General features: G+C 40.3%; 1 protein-coding gene across 3 annotated transcripts in view; it reads right to left on the reverse strand.

Moving 5' to 3' along the window:
- PPARGC1A (PPARG coactivator 1 alpha) overlaps window positions 1-18,410 on the reverse strand; it is a 620,182-nt gene that overhangs the window by 290,684 nt on the left and 311,088 nt on the right. The gene's annotated exons all lie outside the window — the stretch shown is intronic.

The following is an 18,410-nucleotide window of genomic DNA, read 5'->3' on the forward strand; positions in this document are numbered from 1 at the left end:
ATGGTCTACGGTGGGGCCAAAGACACTGTTTTTTGCTTTTCTTTTTGTTTTGAATCTCACTGGATGTAGATGATTCTGAAGGATTCTACTGAGTGGCTAGGATTAGAATCACAAAGATCAGTACTGAGTATCATTTAAGGATTTAAGGTTTCTCTAATCTATTCATCTGATGCTTGAACCCCTACTCCCACCCTGCACATGCCAATATACATCCAAACAATGCTTATGCCACCAATGACGGCAGACTTTCTGCCTCCCAGCACAGCTTGTCCCGTGGCTGACAGCTTTGCCTCAAAATAAATCAATATCCTTCTTCCTGAAACTCCCACGGCTACACTGTTTCTTAATTCCATGAGGAATAAGACAAAACCCTATTCTGTAGGACAACCCTTCAGAAATCCAAAGCCAGTAGTGGTCCATGTCCCCAAGTCTGTTAAAGTTTCACTTTTCCAGGTTAGATCTTGCAAGTTGTTTTTGCAAACCGTGTATACGGTTTCAAGTAATTTCTCTATCCTGGCTGCTGGCTTCCAAATATATTCCACATTCTCTAGTGATAGTGATTGTAATATTCTAGAACCGACTATAATATGTCGCTATGGAGATCTGCACAGGGAGCCTAATGATCACATCTTACTTGAAAAATCCTCACAGTAACAACCACCACAATAATAATAAAAGCAGCCAGCATTTACTGAGCATGGACCTAGGGACCTGGCACTGGGTGCGGTGCTTCATTAACATTTATGCATACCCAGGATTTATTTATGCTTTATAAACATTTATTTATTCTTTATAAACACTCTATGAAGTCTTCATTATGCCCCTGATTTACAGATGAAGAAACCAAGAGATACAAAGACATTTGCCTAGTGATGGGCCAGAAAATACCCCAGATCTGACTCCAAGGCCTGTGTTCTTCATCCCTACTTCATGCTCATCGATGGCCTTTCACCGGTGCAGTCTCAGGTCCCACCAGCTGTTCTGACAATCCCACCTCACTGATATGATGTCACAGTCAGTGTACATGGGTTTGCTCTCATCTTCAGATTATATGGGAACATGTTTTGTAGATTGCCTTGCCATTATAATCCTTCTAATAATTACAAGACTGACTATACCTTCCACCTCACCTCTAGCAAAGCAGATAAATGCAAATTCCTCCTTTACATTCTTGGCTTCTCTTTTTTATTGAGAATATTCAGACACTTCTTCAGAAGTTATCCTGAGGTATAAGGGAGAAAGGCTGAAGGAGCACACGTCCAGAAAACTTCTCCAGAGATCAGACTCAGTGCATGCCCCACCAATCATCAGCTCTTCTCCATTTCCTCCAAATTCTAGTCACTAGGACTCCATCAAAAATCTGGGAGCAATGGAGCAATCAGTTTTAACATTTGACTCACATCATGTTCAAGGTAGATGAAGCAGTTTTCATAGGAAACAGTATACAAAGTGGTTGAAAGTAGTCTCTGAGGTCACAGAGATCTAGGTTTGATTAGTAGCTTCATTAATATCTAGCCCTATGCCCCTGGGCTGGTCATCTAACCTCTCTGAACCCTAGTTTCCACATCAGTAAAAATTAGGTATTATTGTCTCAATTAGGCATACTATTTTTCATCAATATCTGATGCGCCTCTGTTTTAGACACACTGCATTTCCTTAAGCCCCTTAAAATTAGCCATAACCACATGACTTGTTTTGGCCAATGAAGTGTAAGAAAAATGATGGGCATCACTTCTGGGGAAGGGGCGCCTTACTCACTAGTACTTGTCTCTCAGCCCACTCTCCCCCTGCTACAGCGAAGGTGAAGCATGTGTTGATAAGACATGCCTTAACATCAAGGAGAAGAGTTGCCTTAGAGTGTCACCTGGACCAGCCACAGATATTGTGAGAACAAAAAATAAACTTTCAGGGTTGTTTGTTCCCTCAGAATAACCCTGCCTGCCTTGACCAAACCACTGTCCTTACTATACAGAGTCATTACAAGAATAACATGAAGCACCAGAGCTAGAGCATTCACCACAAGCCTCCAGTTAAGTCTGCAAAATTATTTTCAATAGATTCTGTTACAAGCCAAGTCTGTTTTACTCATGTCCCGCATACTCTGCTATTTCCCCTTCCTTTACAGCCTGGGTTTTTCCTGCTCATAATTCAGTCCCATTAAGTGTAGCAATTTCCATAGATGTTGTAAAATATGAATTTTAAAAAGAAAGGGTAAAAGTGTTCAATAATGCAGCGTCACTCTGTCTCAGAATGAAAACTCAGAATAGCATGACTTTAAAGCTACTTATCAATTAGCAAAGAAATTAGTGAAAGCAAAATGAAGCATCAAATAATAAATGGAGCTCAGTATGAATTCACTCCTGATAAAATAAGGAAGGTACATGTCTCCAAAATGTAAACATAATGAGAACATACATGAATATGGGAGCTTATTAAATAGCATAGCTTTTATTCACTATTCTTAAATCAAGCAGTCAAAACAGAATCACTATTGTTTCTGTCTTGGTTTAATATTTTCATTAAAGGAAGGTTCAACTATGAAAATAAAGTGTAAGGAAAGTATTGATAACATCCTGGCCAGATCATAGCACTGACATTAAAAGGCACAAACTCAAACATGTTCTGGGACACAACTAGGAGGGTTTTGGGGTTTTTTTTTAATGGTTTTTAATAACTGTTGTATCATCTGTTGAATTGTGTTCTCCCAAAGAGAAATGTTGGAGTCCTAATCCCTAGTACCATAGAATGGGATCCCTTTTGGACATAAGGATTTTACAAAGTTAATCAAGCTAAAACAAAATAATTAGGGTGGGCTTTAATCCAATATGATCAGTGTCCTTAACAAAGGATGAAACGTGGACACAAAGCCAGACACACACGGGAAGAACGCCATGTGAAGATGGAGGCAGAGACGAAGCTGATTCATCTGCAAGTCAAGGAATGCTGAGCATTGGCGGCAAATCACTACTTTTCCCTCAAGATATGCCACTTATTAAAAATATGCTGACTAACAAGAAACAGAAAGAGTTTTAGAATGTATAACATTTTCCTTATGGGAAAGTCCTATATAAAAAGAAAAAAAGGAAAATCTATACGAAATGCATCATCAGTCAGTCCTCCCTTGATTTTAAGGAAAATTCTTTTAACTTATATTATACAGTAAAAATGTATTCACTTTAAGAATCAGAAGACTAGGAAATAAAGAGTTTCCCAAGTGAGCTAAACCATGCATTCCGCAGTGTTCCATGATAGTAGAATATGGCACTTTAGTCTGTTCTATTAGATGCAGATATTCAGCCTAGAAAAGAAAATGAAAGGAGGCTCAGGGTGGGGGCAGAGGGGGACATTGATTGAAAAGAAGCACAGAGCCAAGAGTCCCCAGGCATGGAAGAAATGTGATGGTCTTTTACCCACAGATAGGATTTTGTACATACTTTTGCTTAAAACCTGGGCTAGAATTTTATGAGCTGCTATCGCCCATCTTATTATACGCTCTCATGTGAAATCCATTCTCAATGAAATTTTCCAAGACATTTCGCACAAACTTTTACTTTTGTTTTTGCCTTTTTAATCGGAAGCTAGTAGTAAGATGTTTATCTTCAGAAATTTGCTTCACCAAAAAACTGTAATAATGTATCCAGCCCGCAACACCAGAGACGTCTGTGTATTAACTCTAACAAAACAAAAATAGATGTCATGAGACTGTTAAATATGAAAAGGATGAAGTTGGATACTGTAGCGGTATTTCAGAAAGGAAGAAAATACAGAGCATTGGGATCCAGCTCACTGTTCTGCCAGAGTAATTAATGCTTACCATTCCCCCTGTAAAACAGCTGAACTGAGCTACAGTGATGCCCTCACGACTGTGGCCACTACGTTGGTAGGTTACTCTCAGATACCCAGGTCCTTCGGATCCTCCCGTGTAGCTGAGTTGTATGCTGCCAACATTCGCTTGCATTTGTCCCCAGTCCTATTTATGCCGGCTGTGTCTGTTAATATAATTGCATAATTTAATTAAATAATATATCTCCAAAATAGAAGTTTCAATGGAAAGGAAGTTGTTGCTTCCATGAAACTAGTCAAATACTTTGGAAAGATCCATTAAAGAAAAATTGCTTTTAAAAAAATTGCTGTGTGGGACAGGGATCATAGAAATCTACACAGACTCTCTACTCAAGTTGCTGTTCATTATCTTCAAATTCTTAATTCACCTTAAAGAAACTGCAACTGAATCTGTAGAGGTTCCTTCAGACACTATAGTTGACACATAAAGGGCTCTGAATTCCACTCTGTGGATGCCTACTTGCAGAAAAGGCCTTGGATCCACAGCAACAGAGTGTTGAATTCACAGGCATTTGTGAATTTTAAGCAAAAATCAAATGCTTTGTGTACTTACATCACGTATGCTTCCCCAACTTAACCAACTTACGTGATTAATCAGTCAGTGACCATTTTCAATCATATGGAATAAAAAGACTTCAATGATAAAAAAGAAAATGCTAAACCAGGAAGGACTTTTTTTTAACCTACACATAATGAACAGAGATAGAAAGCAATAGACTCAAATCAAACCAAAAATTGGAAACCATCTCAATACCTAAGCCTACTTATAACACTTAAGTGAGGAATAGCTTTGCTATAACTATAAACATTAAACGTTGCATAAATCTGAACCATGTAGACTCCGATTAATTACTGCATAGCATTACCATGTCTTTCTATAACTATGTAATAATACCAAATGCCTATAATCGGAAGGATTTAGTAGACATTTATTGATGGAAATCAGATGATTTCGCCCACAGTGTCTGAATTACTTCGATATGTTTGAGCTTGAAGCAAAATAATGTAATAAAAAACAACATATAGATGAGAACCTCAATTTTTCTCTACATATGAATCCGTCACTGATTTGAGAAGAATCAAATTTAAGTCCGACCAGGTGAAAATGTTCCATACATCACCCTTCCCAATTCAATATAAAAATAATATTTTCCTTTCCAGTATGCTTATAGACTGTTCCTGATTTGGTGATATCCTGGACATCAAGAAAGCCCAGAGACACAGATCATTGCCTTAGCACATGTTAAGCACAGCAGAGACGAATTACAAAATACTTTCCTAAAAGAGTTTATTTTAAATACCATCTGAAATCCTAAGCTTCAGAAATAATAACCAATGGACTGATGAGCAGTGGGAAAGGTAGAATTTATGAGCGGACCAAATGAGAAATAGGCTATATGGCAGGCTGGAAACTTCTTTCCCTCTTTATTCTCTTCCCACACACCCCCATAAAAAAAAAACAAAAGCCCTCCCTCCAGTAGTCTCTTCTGGGGCTAAAAATTCCACCAGTCACATCTTTCGGTTCAAAAACTTTTCTGTCACTCTCTATGAACTTGCAAATACCCCTAGGAGGAGTGACCAGAAGCTTTATCTCCTAACAGTGTCACAGTTACTTTTCAGTTCAGCTTGGGGAGTAAGACACTTTGCAACCAGGCAAAGAAAAAGGATGGGGGACAAGCAGAACCTCAGAAGAGAGACACAGAGGTGAGGGATTCTCAAAGTCCTTCAGGCACAAGTAAACTTAGGAAATATGAATTCAAAGAGTCATGAATTTGGACTTCATCAACTGTCAAGTTCTTTTGATTGAAGATTATTAAAAACTGCCCAATTGATTTACATACTTGTAACACATCCCTAGGTTCTCACAACGTGCTATAACATGCAAGTTGAGGTGGGGGAACATCTCTTCCCTCTACATTTGCTCCCAATACTAACGTCTTAATGCAAGAGGAACCTCAGACCACTTGAAATTTTCAAAATGGAGGGAATTAGGGTACAAACTCGGAAGGTGGGCTGAGCACTTATTACTCAAAGTGTCCAGACCAGCATTGCCTAGGAGCTTGGTGGAAATGCAGAATCTCGGGTCCCACTCTAGATCTAAAGAACTTCGTTTGCATTTCAACAAGGCTGATTCATGAAGTTTAAGAAACTGTGGGCAAGGGAGACTTACCTGAAATATCTATTTGCATAGAAAGCTTTATTATAATTTCTTTTGGAGTGTAGGTTTAGAGCAGCTTAGGGACAGAATGACTGATAAATATTACAGGGAAGACTTTAGCCCCCCCACCCCACCCCCACCCCCAAGAAACTGCTTGTTTCTACCACTGGAGAACTTTGCAGTAATATCTGCAAGTATTTTTATAAGCATGATCCAGTGGTGTGAAGGGCAGGACCCAGGCCCTTGAATTCCTCAACACCTTCGATATACATGACTATCCCATTTACGAGTTCAGAAAAACAGCTGATGACATGTGAACGATGCCTCCTCTGGACATTTAGATGACTGATCTTGTATAAATCAATTTTGAGTGCCACAAAATGTCAGAAAATACCAAATGAGGAGAAAAGAATCAATAGATAACCCTGGAATTAAATGAGTGATGAATAATCTTTACCAACTAAAATAAATTAAACCATAAAAAACAAGTTAAAATAACATCATGGATCTGGCTAAAAACCACACAAAAAAATTTCAACAGCTCTTCCTCAACTTATGATGGGGTTATGCCCAGATAAGCTCATCAGAAATTGAAAATATCCTAAGTTGAAAATGCATTTAATACATCTAACCTACAACTAAGCTAAATTGAACATCGTAGCTTAACTAGCCGACCTTAAATGTGCTCAGAACACTTATATTAGCCTACAGTTTATCAAAGTCACCTAACACAAAACCTATTTTATAATGAAGTATTGAATATCTCATGTATCTTATTGAATGCTGTACAGAATATGAAAAAGAGAAAGGACATGTGAGTACAGATGGTTGTAAGTGGATCTATTGCTTGTTAACTCTCATAATCATGACCAGAAGCTGTGACATCACGGTAGAGTATGTATCACGTATCACTAGCCCAGGAGAAGATCAAAATTCAAACTTTGAAGTATGGTTTTCTACTGAATGTGCATTGCTTTCACACCATTGCAAAAAAGGCTTAACTGGAACCATTTTAAGTAGGGGACCAACCACCTGAACCACCTGTAATTTACAGGTAAGGTCACTTGTAACAAACTCTTTTTTTCCAGAAAAGCATTATGACAAACTACAAAATGAGAGCCGAATTCATACTTTCGAGCCTCTGTTGAACAGCCATAATTGTTTAAGGTTCTACAACAGATGAATCCAATTTGAAGATGCAGATCATGTATTAAGATAGCAACCACGGAACTATGCACCCATTTATTTAACACTTCCAGTCTTTGGATGTAGGAGGATGGAGACAAATTCTACAATGTGTTTAATTCCCTTAATTCTGTATGTTAAATGTGCTTCTCAGAACTATCAAATAAACCATAAATTTATAGACAGACCAAATGTCAGAATTCAAATTCAAATATTTTTCTGAGTTCTCAGCTGGCATCAGAGATAAATCCAGTCCTGTAAAAGAAATCAAGATAAATGTCTTTCTTCATAAGTAAACAGATGCAAAGTCACGTTTTTGAATCACTTTTTTGTGCAGAGATTCTAAAAGCTTTTAGACACCAACTATGCTAAGAATGGTGTTGGGTACTAGTCATTGAGAGATGAGTAAACATATCCGTGTCCTCACCATCCTGGGCAGCAGACAGCCAAGCAGACAAATCTCATCCACAAGTAATATCTGAGCTATGGAGAAGGCAATATGGTCCCACTACCCCAAGATCCATCCCATCCAAATGACAGGCCCCAGTATAGCTCAGCTCTAGCAATATGGAGACCCTGCCCCAACCTGAAGCACAAAATCTAGGTTTAAGGGTTTTGGTGTCAGTGTTTTTAAGTAACATCATTACTGAAATCTTCCTATGGCAATATGAGCCACAGCACCAGGACTTCACAGTACTTTGACATATGGATTCTTTTTTCTTATTAAATTCACTTCCAAATTCCCAATACCCATGGAGACCTACAACACACTGATGTCCACAAAGAAAAAATAACTCTTCTCTGCCAGATTCCAGTCAACGATTTGTATAAACAGAGTAATATGAGGACAAGGGTCCTCCTGACCTAGTAGCTCCAATGCCCTGTTTCTTCAAAGGTCCTCTTCAGAAGCAGACCAATCTGAGATCAGCAGAGACTTTAATGGTCTTTTGAATGGCATTTTACAAAGATGTCTCTTCCTTTGGAGAGCTGCATTCCTTAAAGACAGAGGGACGGGAGTACACAGGAGCAAAGAAATTCAAAAGGTCAGTTTGGGTGGGAAGTTTCAGGGAGTTGGTGGGGACTGGATTTCTTGGCCTTGGGCAGAAAGAGTGGTCTCTAGGACCTTTTGATTTCTACCTCATTGGAAGAAATCCAGCTGCATCCCCTCTCTCAGACGGGGGTTACGGCGCTGCTCTTGTTTATCGAGGAACAGCAGAGGAGGCAGAGAATGCTCTCTCCAAGAGGCAGCCGCACAGAGCATAGATTCAACACTTGCAAGCGCAACTTCTCATCTAAAGCTGACACTGCTACCTGACCTAAAACGGCACTGGGAGTCAGATTTAGAAACCCAGTTAAGCCAAGATGGTCCTGCAGATGGTTGTTAAGACATAGTAAATATATCGAACCAGGGGCTTGTAACATGTCACTTATCTAGAAGATTCACTGACCCCTCCCTTTGTTACAATGGCAGACTTGGAGGCTAAAGGCTGTTGAGTGCTTAGCCTGTGTGATGTGCCATATTTCAATCTTTCCATCAATTCTGTGAGGTATTACTATTATCTTTCTTTTACAGATGAGGAAACGGAAGCATGGAAAAGTTCAATGACCTTCCAAAGTTCTTATGACCTTTAAGGGGTAGAAGGGGCACCAAGCTGGTGATTCCAGAGCCCATTTTGTTAGCCACCCTCCCTCCTGTCTCCCCTTCTAAATCAGCCTCCACAACAGCTAAAGGCAGTGTGGCACCCTGCACCAGATTGAAGACTCACCCAGGGGGCTTTTCCACGCCACACCACAGATGCTGATAATACAGGGCTCCACCCACAACAAATGGATGGATCGTGAAGGTGTGTGGGAAATGCAAAGATGTGAAAGAACACTAAGACAGAGAGCGGAGCCCTCCACCACAGATCCCCAGGGCGACGGTCAGTGCACGCAGCTGCGGTCTCTCCTTCTGGTCTGATGGGTACTCACAAAGTTGTGTGTTTTTAGCGTGGGCTTAGTGCCTTCTTTACAAAAAAGGAAAAAAAATAATAACAAGAAGCCTCATAAGTATATAATGAACTGGAATTATAGCTGCTGCTCTGAGGCTGTGTGTTATTTTTGGCTGGGTGTCCTGCTCTTCTGGATTCCGGTGGTAGGGTGCTGAAGCTTGTTCTAGTAACACAGGCTGACTGCTCTCCCCAAAGGACCCCAAGGAAAACAAGAGGAACTATCTCATAGCCTTCAGCACACAGGGGAGGCTGAACATAAAAAAACTCCCACTTAATGTTTCTCCAAAAAGAATCCATTCATTATCTTTATTTCCAACACCGTGTTTATGAATATCCTTTCCACAGGGCCCCTCAGGGCAAACGTCACAACTCCGTGGTGAAATACCGTACGTGTTTTCTTTTCTTCCTAGGAAGATTAAGGCCAAGGAATAAAAGAAAGGGGGATGTGGCCCCTATATTTAGCTCTCCTTACAACATCATGTCTCACGGGTATTAAAAATAGACCCAAATCACTTGAAGACATTCTGAAAAAAAAAAAAAATCAAAGGCAGAATAGCTTTCCAAGAGGAAGTTTTAAATGTTTTCTGCTTTCTTTCTCGGTGAGATATTTAAGGGGCTAAAGAAGTTGAGGGGGCTCCCCCTTCCTAGGAAGGCAGCCAGAGTGGCTATTGGGGTACTGTAACAGACTTCGGTTCGTCAACCCCTCAGCCTCGGTTCTTTGTGGACTTAAGAGAAATCTGGACTGGCCCTTGGCAAAAAGTGTGAAATAGTCTGTGTAGAGAAATTCTCCTCTGTTTACAACCTTTCCTCCACCCAGAGTTCTCTGACATGCCCTGGGTCCTTGTCAGGGAGAATTCAGTTCAGATTCAATTCACTGAACAAATGTGTGTTGTCTGTGATGTGTAGGCATAGTGCCAGGCAGGACAAAGGGTATAGAGGGGAGCCAAGGATGGATCGTCCTTATTAGAGAAAGTGCAGGTAATTCCACCTGTCAGTAAAGCTTCTGGAGGACCAGAGGCAACATGATTCGAATAGAGAGGTGACATCCCATAGGAAGTATCAGGATGAACATCATGCTGGAGGTGGCTTATCCGAATCAGGCAATAGAGACAAGGTTGGGGATCCAGGGCTCAAAATACCTGAGCCCAGGTGTGGAAGAAGGTCCAGAATTAGCTTAGTGTAATACCTGTTCTCAAAAATACACATCTGGTAAACCCAGAGCAAAACACCTTTTAGAACAGAAAAAGGAGTTTCCAGTTGAAGAAATCCCATAGAACTTAAGAATGCAGCCTCTTTCAAGCCCTGCAATTCACCAGCTGTGTAACAATTTCCTTCCCTTCCCTGGCTCACTTTCACCATCTGTACAATGGGGATCATAGAGGATAGAGTAATCAGCCACTGGGCTGATGTGTTGGTTAAATCTCATCATGAATATAGACCACTTGGCTCTGTGTGTCACATGTGGTTCAAGCAAAACATTCAGTGAAAGGATGTCACTCACCCAAGTGGGAACCATTTAAATTGAGTCCTATTTCTAATCACACATAGTACCCACTCTTCTGGCAGAATGTCTTGATTAATATTGGGGGTCAGGCAAGATTAAAATGGCATGACTTTGCTTTTGTAAATCTAATTTTCAGCCTACTTCATGGCTCATACTCCAGGAGGAAGAAGACCCCACAGCTACTGCTAGTTTCCAATTACCACAGTAAATATGCAAACTTAAAAGAAAATATTTTAATGGGACTTTAATTTCAATCCATGCTAGTGTAGCTCACGACACTTGAGAATCACTCATACAGAGATCAGTGAAAAGTTGAGAAGCATTTTCTAACATAAGGTAAGAAACAAAAAAGAGCCTTGGGGAGGTTAGCAGTGAGGGAACACAGACAGCAAAGGTGGAAATCAATGCTTGTGGAGTGGTGCAGTGCTTCTCAAACTTTTGTGCACACAAATCCTCTAGGGATGTTGTTCAGATGCAGGCTTTGATTTAGTAGGTCTGGAGGGGAGCCTGAAAGTCCCAGGTGGGATCTGTGCTATTGGTCCACGGATCACACTGAATAGCAAGAGAATGGTATTTCCTTAGGGGTCAAGAAAGAATTGAGTGGGGGAACCAGGAGAAGGGCAACTTGAAAAACAGTACTGTCCAAAAAAGATGGTAAGAGTACTTAGATGATCTGAGGGAGAGCCAAGCCAGAGATGTAAATACAGATACACGATGTCCAGGGAGAAGGCTTTTCGGAAAAGATGCCCCAGCTCACAAAGCTCCAGGGCAGCTGTGAGTCACTCACAGCCTTTTAGAATTGTTGATGGCAAACATTTTGGAGAGTGCTGCGATAAAGGAATGTGCTCACAGCCATTAACTATGAAGCACTAACTCATTTCAGCAGCCTGACACAAATTATGTTCCGCGCTTGAAAAATAGCTATTGATCAGTTCCTTCTTTCTCATGCCTTCCAATACTCCAGATCAGCACTTCCATTCACTCCCCCCACACAGATGCCCTTGCACACCTAGTTAGATCCTGCCCAAACCAAAAAATATCCACCAGGACTTCACTCTACTTTCTTCCAGATTTTGTTTTTAAAATACAGGCCAAGAGAGAGGCAAACCAAAGACAGCTCTTTACATTTCTCCATGTGTCTACTTCCTAGGAACGTCCCAGGGTCTTTTATTTTCTCCGCTCATTATAGTTACAAAGGCAACAAATCAACTGATCTATCATTTCCTGTGTTAGAAGATAAGAAACTAAGAGGGCATGAAAAGGACAGAATATAGAATTAGCCTTTAAAGAATTAAATCAGCTTCAGGGGCAGATTGAACGGTAATCCTCTGAGCACCTTCAAGTAGCAGCTTGAGTATCAAGGGAGCAAAAGGAAGCCCATGGTCTTTCAAGCAAGAATAATGTGCATATTCCCTGATCCCCTTCTTAATCTCAAGAAAAACTGACAAAGCATGTATGTTCTGTGGTAGACTGACTGCAAAGATAGATGTCCCCAGTTCTCTTCGCATCCCCATGCCATCCCCCCACCCTTTGCCATGTTCAGCTGGTGGAATGTGATAGAAGTGACAGTGTGAATGTGACCTGAGCCTACTGGACTTCCATGCATCTGCTCATTCTCTTTTTCCTCTCCCTTCACTAAGAGAACAAACCTGGGCTAGCTTGAGACCACTTAGAGCAGAGCCAAGGTAGTCCTCCAAGCTGCCAACCCTCAGCTGAACCCCCAGCTGGCCCAGGCATGAGGGTGAACCCAGCTGAGATCATCGGAGCCTGGCTTAAACCAGCAGAACTGCACGGGTGACCCATCGACTCAAGAGAAATAAAAGTAGAGGTTGCTTCAAGCCACTAAGTTTTGGAGTGCTTTGTATGACATTATTTGGGGGGAGAAAAAAAAACCTGATAGAGCCACCTTTGGAAAAGCTGTGATAAAAGTCCAGGTATACAAATAATTCCAACAAGACCCTGGCTCTTCTCTGACAAAATTATTAATGAACACAAATACATTGTAATAATGTAATTGCATCATTTATAAAATGAAAACAAAAACACATTAGGGAATTAGATAATAAAAACATATTTCTATATTAGTTTTCATTTTTCAAAGGGTTTAGTCTATTCATTAACAGGCTCTATTAACTTGTACAAATTTTTTAAGTTTGCTAGACTTCAAACTCAGTCAGTTATTCCTTCTTTTGTGCATTTGTTTGGTGAGGATTATGATAAGCAGGTCTGTGTGTCCAGTATAGTATGTGGACTCCAAAGACAAATAACACATGAGTCCCTGATTTCAAACTGCTCCCACCTAGTAAGGACAACCAAGGTGCCCACTCACTGCTAATGCACAGCGGGAAGCATGTCACACTCTTGCTGTCACTGCCACCATATTAAATTCATTCATCTTACCAGGTTCAGATGAAGGGTCCTTTCTCCTTTATGTCTTCCCTAATCCCATGATTAACTTTTCTTTCTTCAGCTGTAAGTAAACTTGCTCAACTCTAAAAACACAGTTTGGGAGGTCTAGAGCAGGTTCAGGTGACAATCCAAAACAGTCATAAAATTTAAGGTTAAAAAGGAAGTTTTACATCAGATGGATGATGAAAGGCCTTGCATTTTAGTTGCTGAGTGTTTACTTGAGTCTCCAGACAATGGGAGCCATGGAGGGCATCTGAGGAAGGGAGTGACATAATTAAATCTATCATTCTTGAGAGGACGCAGATTCTTACTGAAGGATCATGGAGGCCCCAGGCTGATGGAGTTTCAGGAAGGATGAGATGGTCGGTAGCAGGTGCTGCATGGAGTTAAAACAGAATGAAAAATCCACTGGGTTTGCCAACTAGACAGCCTCTAGTGACCTTGGAAAGGAAAAGTCAGTAGGATACAAAGGAGAAAGAGATGGTGCAGGTACATGGGAAACTCAAACTGCCAGTTCCTATACCAAATATTTCTAGGGAGGAGGCAAGGTTGGCTGATTGTTTACAAAGAGAATTTAAGGATGCAGAGTGTTTGAAGGAAGATTAGAGTCTGCCTCCCTCTGATAAACACTTCAGTTGGTCTAAAAGAACAAAGAAACCCTAGAGTTTTCAGAAATGCCTTAGAGGCTGTCGTTGGGAAAGAAGAGAATGTTGAGGTCTCAAGAGGCACTCGCTGAGTGGGCAGGATCCAGCCTTCCAGCTCCCAATTCAACAAGTTTAATCCCATTTACCTTCCTGATGTACTGAGGTTCCATGCCAGATTTCATCTGCAAAAAATAGGGTTCCTTCTATGATTTGAAAGATAACAATTTGAAAAACATTCAAGCAGATGGTTTCCATGATCTATCCTAACTCTAAGATGAAAATACTCTCCTAATTATCTTCTAAAACTTAGAATGAGGAAAAATCAGGAGATGAGCACTTAACACCTCCTGAGTATATTATAGGTCAGGCAATGTGCTACACACTTCCCTTGGGCTCTCTCATTTAATTCACACCCCACCTCTCCGAAGGAAGAATCATTATCCTCATTCTGCAAATGAGGATACTAAGGCCCAGAAAGATCAAATAACTTTCCAAGTGCTGACTGCAGTGCCTGGGCTTTGGACCACAGTGCCACCACTGTGCACACCCAGCAGAGCCTTGGGCTCACCCATGGGTTCCCAAGGGCCTCTGAATTTGAATTTCTGGGAGCACAAAGAGGGGTGACTATGGCCAGAAGATGCTACTAAACTTAGGGAAAAGAATGGATATATCAAGAAGATGGGGAAAGAAAAGTTGAAAGAACTGGGAAGAGTTTGAAAAAAAGGATTAGTGAGTTAGTGGAGGCTGGAAGTATTGGTGAAAACAGAATTCTGACTCTGGAGCAGTAAAAAATCATAAGCACACACACACACACACACACACACACACACACACACACATACACGGACCCCTGCAACCATAAATGCCATTTCTAGAAATGATAGCTACATAATGGAAATGGCATTCTTTACTGTAAGTTGAAATAGATTTAATTTGGAAATCTAAACTCCTTGATAAGAATTACTAAAATATAATAATCCAGTCCATCCCATTTAAAACTGCACCTCTCCTCAAATTCTTATCCACCTCTCTGCTTTATTTTTTCTCTGTAGCGTTTAACACTATGTTGTGTTGCTATGTATCTTTTCCCTTTGCTTATCACCTATCTCTCCTGATCAGTACATAGGTTCCTTGGGCAGAGATGGAGGGGAAAGTTTATTGTAGATTTTGTGGTTGTTCATTCTGTATCTTTAACACCTACCATAATGTCTGGCTCCTAGAAGACACTCAGGCATTCAATAAATATTTGCTGAGCATATGAATGTGTTCCTTTGTCCATGACACTTACGGAATAAGCCTTTCTATTTATTCATTGCCATCCCAACTTCTGGTATCTGCAACATTAGAGTCCCCATCAATTACAAGTCTATTTAGCATTTATATGGCACTTCATATTTGAAACTCACTGTTCAATTATTGATTCCCAAAATCAACTTTGAAAACAGATGCTGAGAAGTGGTGTAACCCACAGTTCTTTTCCTTTCTACACTTCCACAACAGATGTGAGCCATGGGGTGGGAGGGAGGAACAAATTCAAGGATGTGGGAGACAGGGGAAGAGGTGGGAAGGGGTGGGAAAGGAGGCACATGGAGCCCTTGTAGCTGAAACTCCATTCCCTCTTCTACTTTTGCCTCCCTAGAAGCGGTGGCACAAAGCCAGAGATCCTCCCCTCCAGGTGCTATAGATGAGTTCAGCATCTCCACAGAGGAGGAGGAGAAAGAAGCAGCCCCAGGGGCCTAGAGAGGTGAGGCATGAGGGGAGGTGGGACTCCCAGCAACCATCTCCCAGCAGGAGGCTCCAACTCTGTCCTCTGAGCTCTCCATCCTTTTCCAGGTGGCAACCAGACTGCAGTTTCTTCCACACCACTTCTCTGCTCACCCAGTGTTCCTGTTGTTGGCCCAGCAAGCCTGAGCAACTGGGCCACCTGACCTATCCTTCCCTTCTCTACCACATGACTTAGCCATAGGTAGGAAGACCAGCGAGCACATTTATATAGAGATGACCCAAGTATGGGTATAAAAAAAAACACCAAATTTTAACTTAAGAGCTTGATATGCCCCCACTTCATTTACAAATATCTCATCCCTTTGGCTTTTAGGAAGAGGTTGACCTGAATGTGGAATCAAGTAGATGCTGTTACATTGCCTGAACTGTATGTTCTAAACAAACACCTGTCTAAATCACTTAATTTGGTAGGATGGGACTTAAAGTCTCAGCTGCAAACCAACTAACTCCTTCCCCATCTCAGCAACAAGAATCAGCAGTCATCAGGAAAATAACCAGCAGGAAAGGTGGTCCACGTGTTGGTAGGTAGCCAGATAGGCATTTTCAGACGAGGCACAAAATGCAGATAGCAATAATGAGATCATTCTCATGAACTCAATCCAATAATACTGACTCTTTCTGGAAAATTCCTAACACACAAGGTGCACAATTCATCTTACATCAGAAACCACCTTCTTCAACTTCTCAAAAACTCTGTGAGATATTTGTAATATCTATCTTCATTAAAAAAGGTAAAATTAAAAAGGCTCAGAAATATCTAACAACTTCAAAAAAGTGGAAGCATCAGATCTGAAAACTAGATCTTCTGATGTTTAAGCCCTTCTGTCTGGTTGTTATATAAATGCAACTTTTTCTTTTTTTAATTTCCCACTGACTTTGACTTTTTCATCATCTCTTGTTTTAGGGGCTTAAAGAAAAAAGCATTTAGTGTTTAATTTTCTTTGGTGTTATTCTGACATCACACATCGTGCAGTGCCCCAGGGAGACTAATGCAAACATTATTTATTACAATACTGTATCTCTGATGTTCATTGAACAATTATTGATTGTTAATCAACTGTTAATATTGATTGTTAATAGGGTTTCCTCATGGACAAACAGAGGAGGGCCAACCTTCTTTTTTCATTGCTTTGTATAATTGACTTCATTATTTGAGGCCTTCATCTTATCCTCATGAACATTCTCCAGACATATTTGATTCAAAGACATGTTCACTCCACTGACATTTCTAATCTTCAAGAGGTCATACATTATGTACACATCAGCTAGTAAATACATTTAAAAAGATATGTTTGACACACATAAATTCACACTGCATGATACTTCATGTAAGAAACTTTCAAACAGCTTTACTTGCTAGCAGACCATTAATAAAAATGTTGTGGAAACTGCTTCTAGAGGATGGCAATTAGCTACAATGATTAGACAAAACATGGTTTCACATTAAATTAAATTGATATTTAAACATAATTGTTTTTAGCTCTGTGGTGTCAAGGTACTACATAAATCTATTGTTACTACTATTTAACAGCAATAGTAACAACCACAATAACTCAACCAAATTTTCCAGGATTGTAATTTGCAGTGCCCCAAAGAAGTTAATTGCATATTTTAGGAGGTAGGTTAATTCTTCCAAGCCACCTGGGATAATGTAATAATAGTTCTTGAAAGAGTTAATTGTCTTCCAAAATGCCTCCCAGCGGAGATGTTCTATACTGCATATATATCTATAGTATATAGCACTAAAGAAACATATTAATTTACACTTAGCTAGATTAACGCGGCCCAGATAGTTTTACTTCATTTAAAACCAACTGAAATGTCAACACATTGTAAAGAGGGCTATTAGCAATTCAAATATGCAGCTATTCATGACTTTAGACAAAATAAACAAATAAACAATAAAACCATTAGATGATAGTAGTAAGCTTTCTCTGAAGCCTTTGGAAGATAAGCAGAATGATTTTGGATGGAGTGTATCTGTTCTGTGTTGCCTAAATCCGAACTACAACAAATAAATCAGGGATGGCAAATTCCAAAATTTCCATCATCCACCAGGGAATATAAGTGAATCAGGTAGGTCCAGTGTGAGGCAATAGGGAATAGTAGGTATTGTGGCAAACTGCTGAGGGCATGCCCTCATTAAAGCAGTTGGAACTTAACAGGCAATTGTTGCCATGTGGGATGTGGACCCAGAATTTCTATATCTTACCATTTTTTTAAGAGAGGCCCCAAACCTGAATTATTATTTTTTTTATTTCATGATTTTTTTTTAAACACCGTCTATACCCAACAAAATACGACCACAAGCTGAATTTGACCCACAAGCCTCAAGCTTGTCCTTCTGCCCTAAATGGTTTATGACTTCAAGTCTTCAAGTCTAAGTTGGCAGGTAGGCCATTTGTAGATGCATACCTAGGAGCTATTTATGTCATTAGGTCTTGGAAATGTAGTCAGGTGAAGGGCTGTCTGCTTCCAAGAAAGACCATGTCAATGCCATGATCATTCATCACTGTTAATGTGGCTGATGGTTTCTATTTCTTTTCGTGGATTTTGCTGTAGTGATCTTGCCCTGGATGCATTACTTGGAGTCACTGGTGACATAATTCCAATAGCAATCTCATCAAAACCAGCCACCCAATTCATCCACAAATTCAAATGCACTCATTATCAAGTGAGGCAAAGGAACTTCAAGACCCATCTCTGTCTTGTCACTCCTTCTTTCTTAACCAGAGACCATGCCGCCCGTAGATGTGTCACTGGCAGCTACAGGAAGCTGGGGCAAGCAAAGCAGTCAAAAACAACTCCTGAGAGAATCATGGAAATTTTTTCCAATGAGAAAGTTGTAGAGAGGGCTGCTATGTTTAATATGGATGTTAGATAGATACAAA

Source organism: Manis pentadactyla, chromosome 5 (assembly GCF_030020395.1).
Source record: "Manis pentadactyla isolate mManPen7 chromosome 5, mManPen7.hap1, whole genome shotgun sequence".
In the NCBI taxonomy this organism is placed as follows: Eukaryota; Metazoa; Chordata; class Mammalia; order Pholidota; family Manidae; genus Manis; species Manis pentadactyla.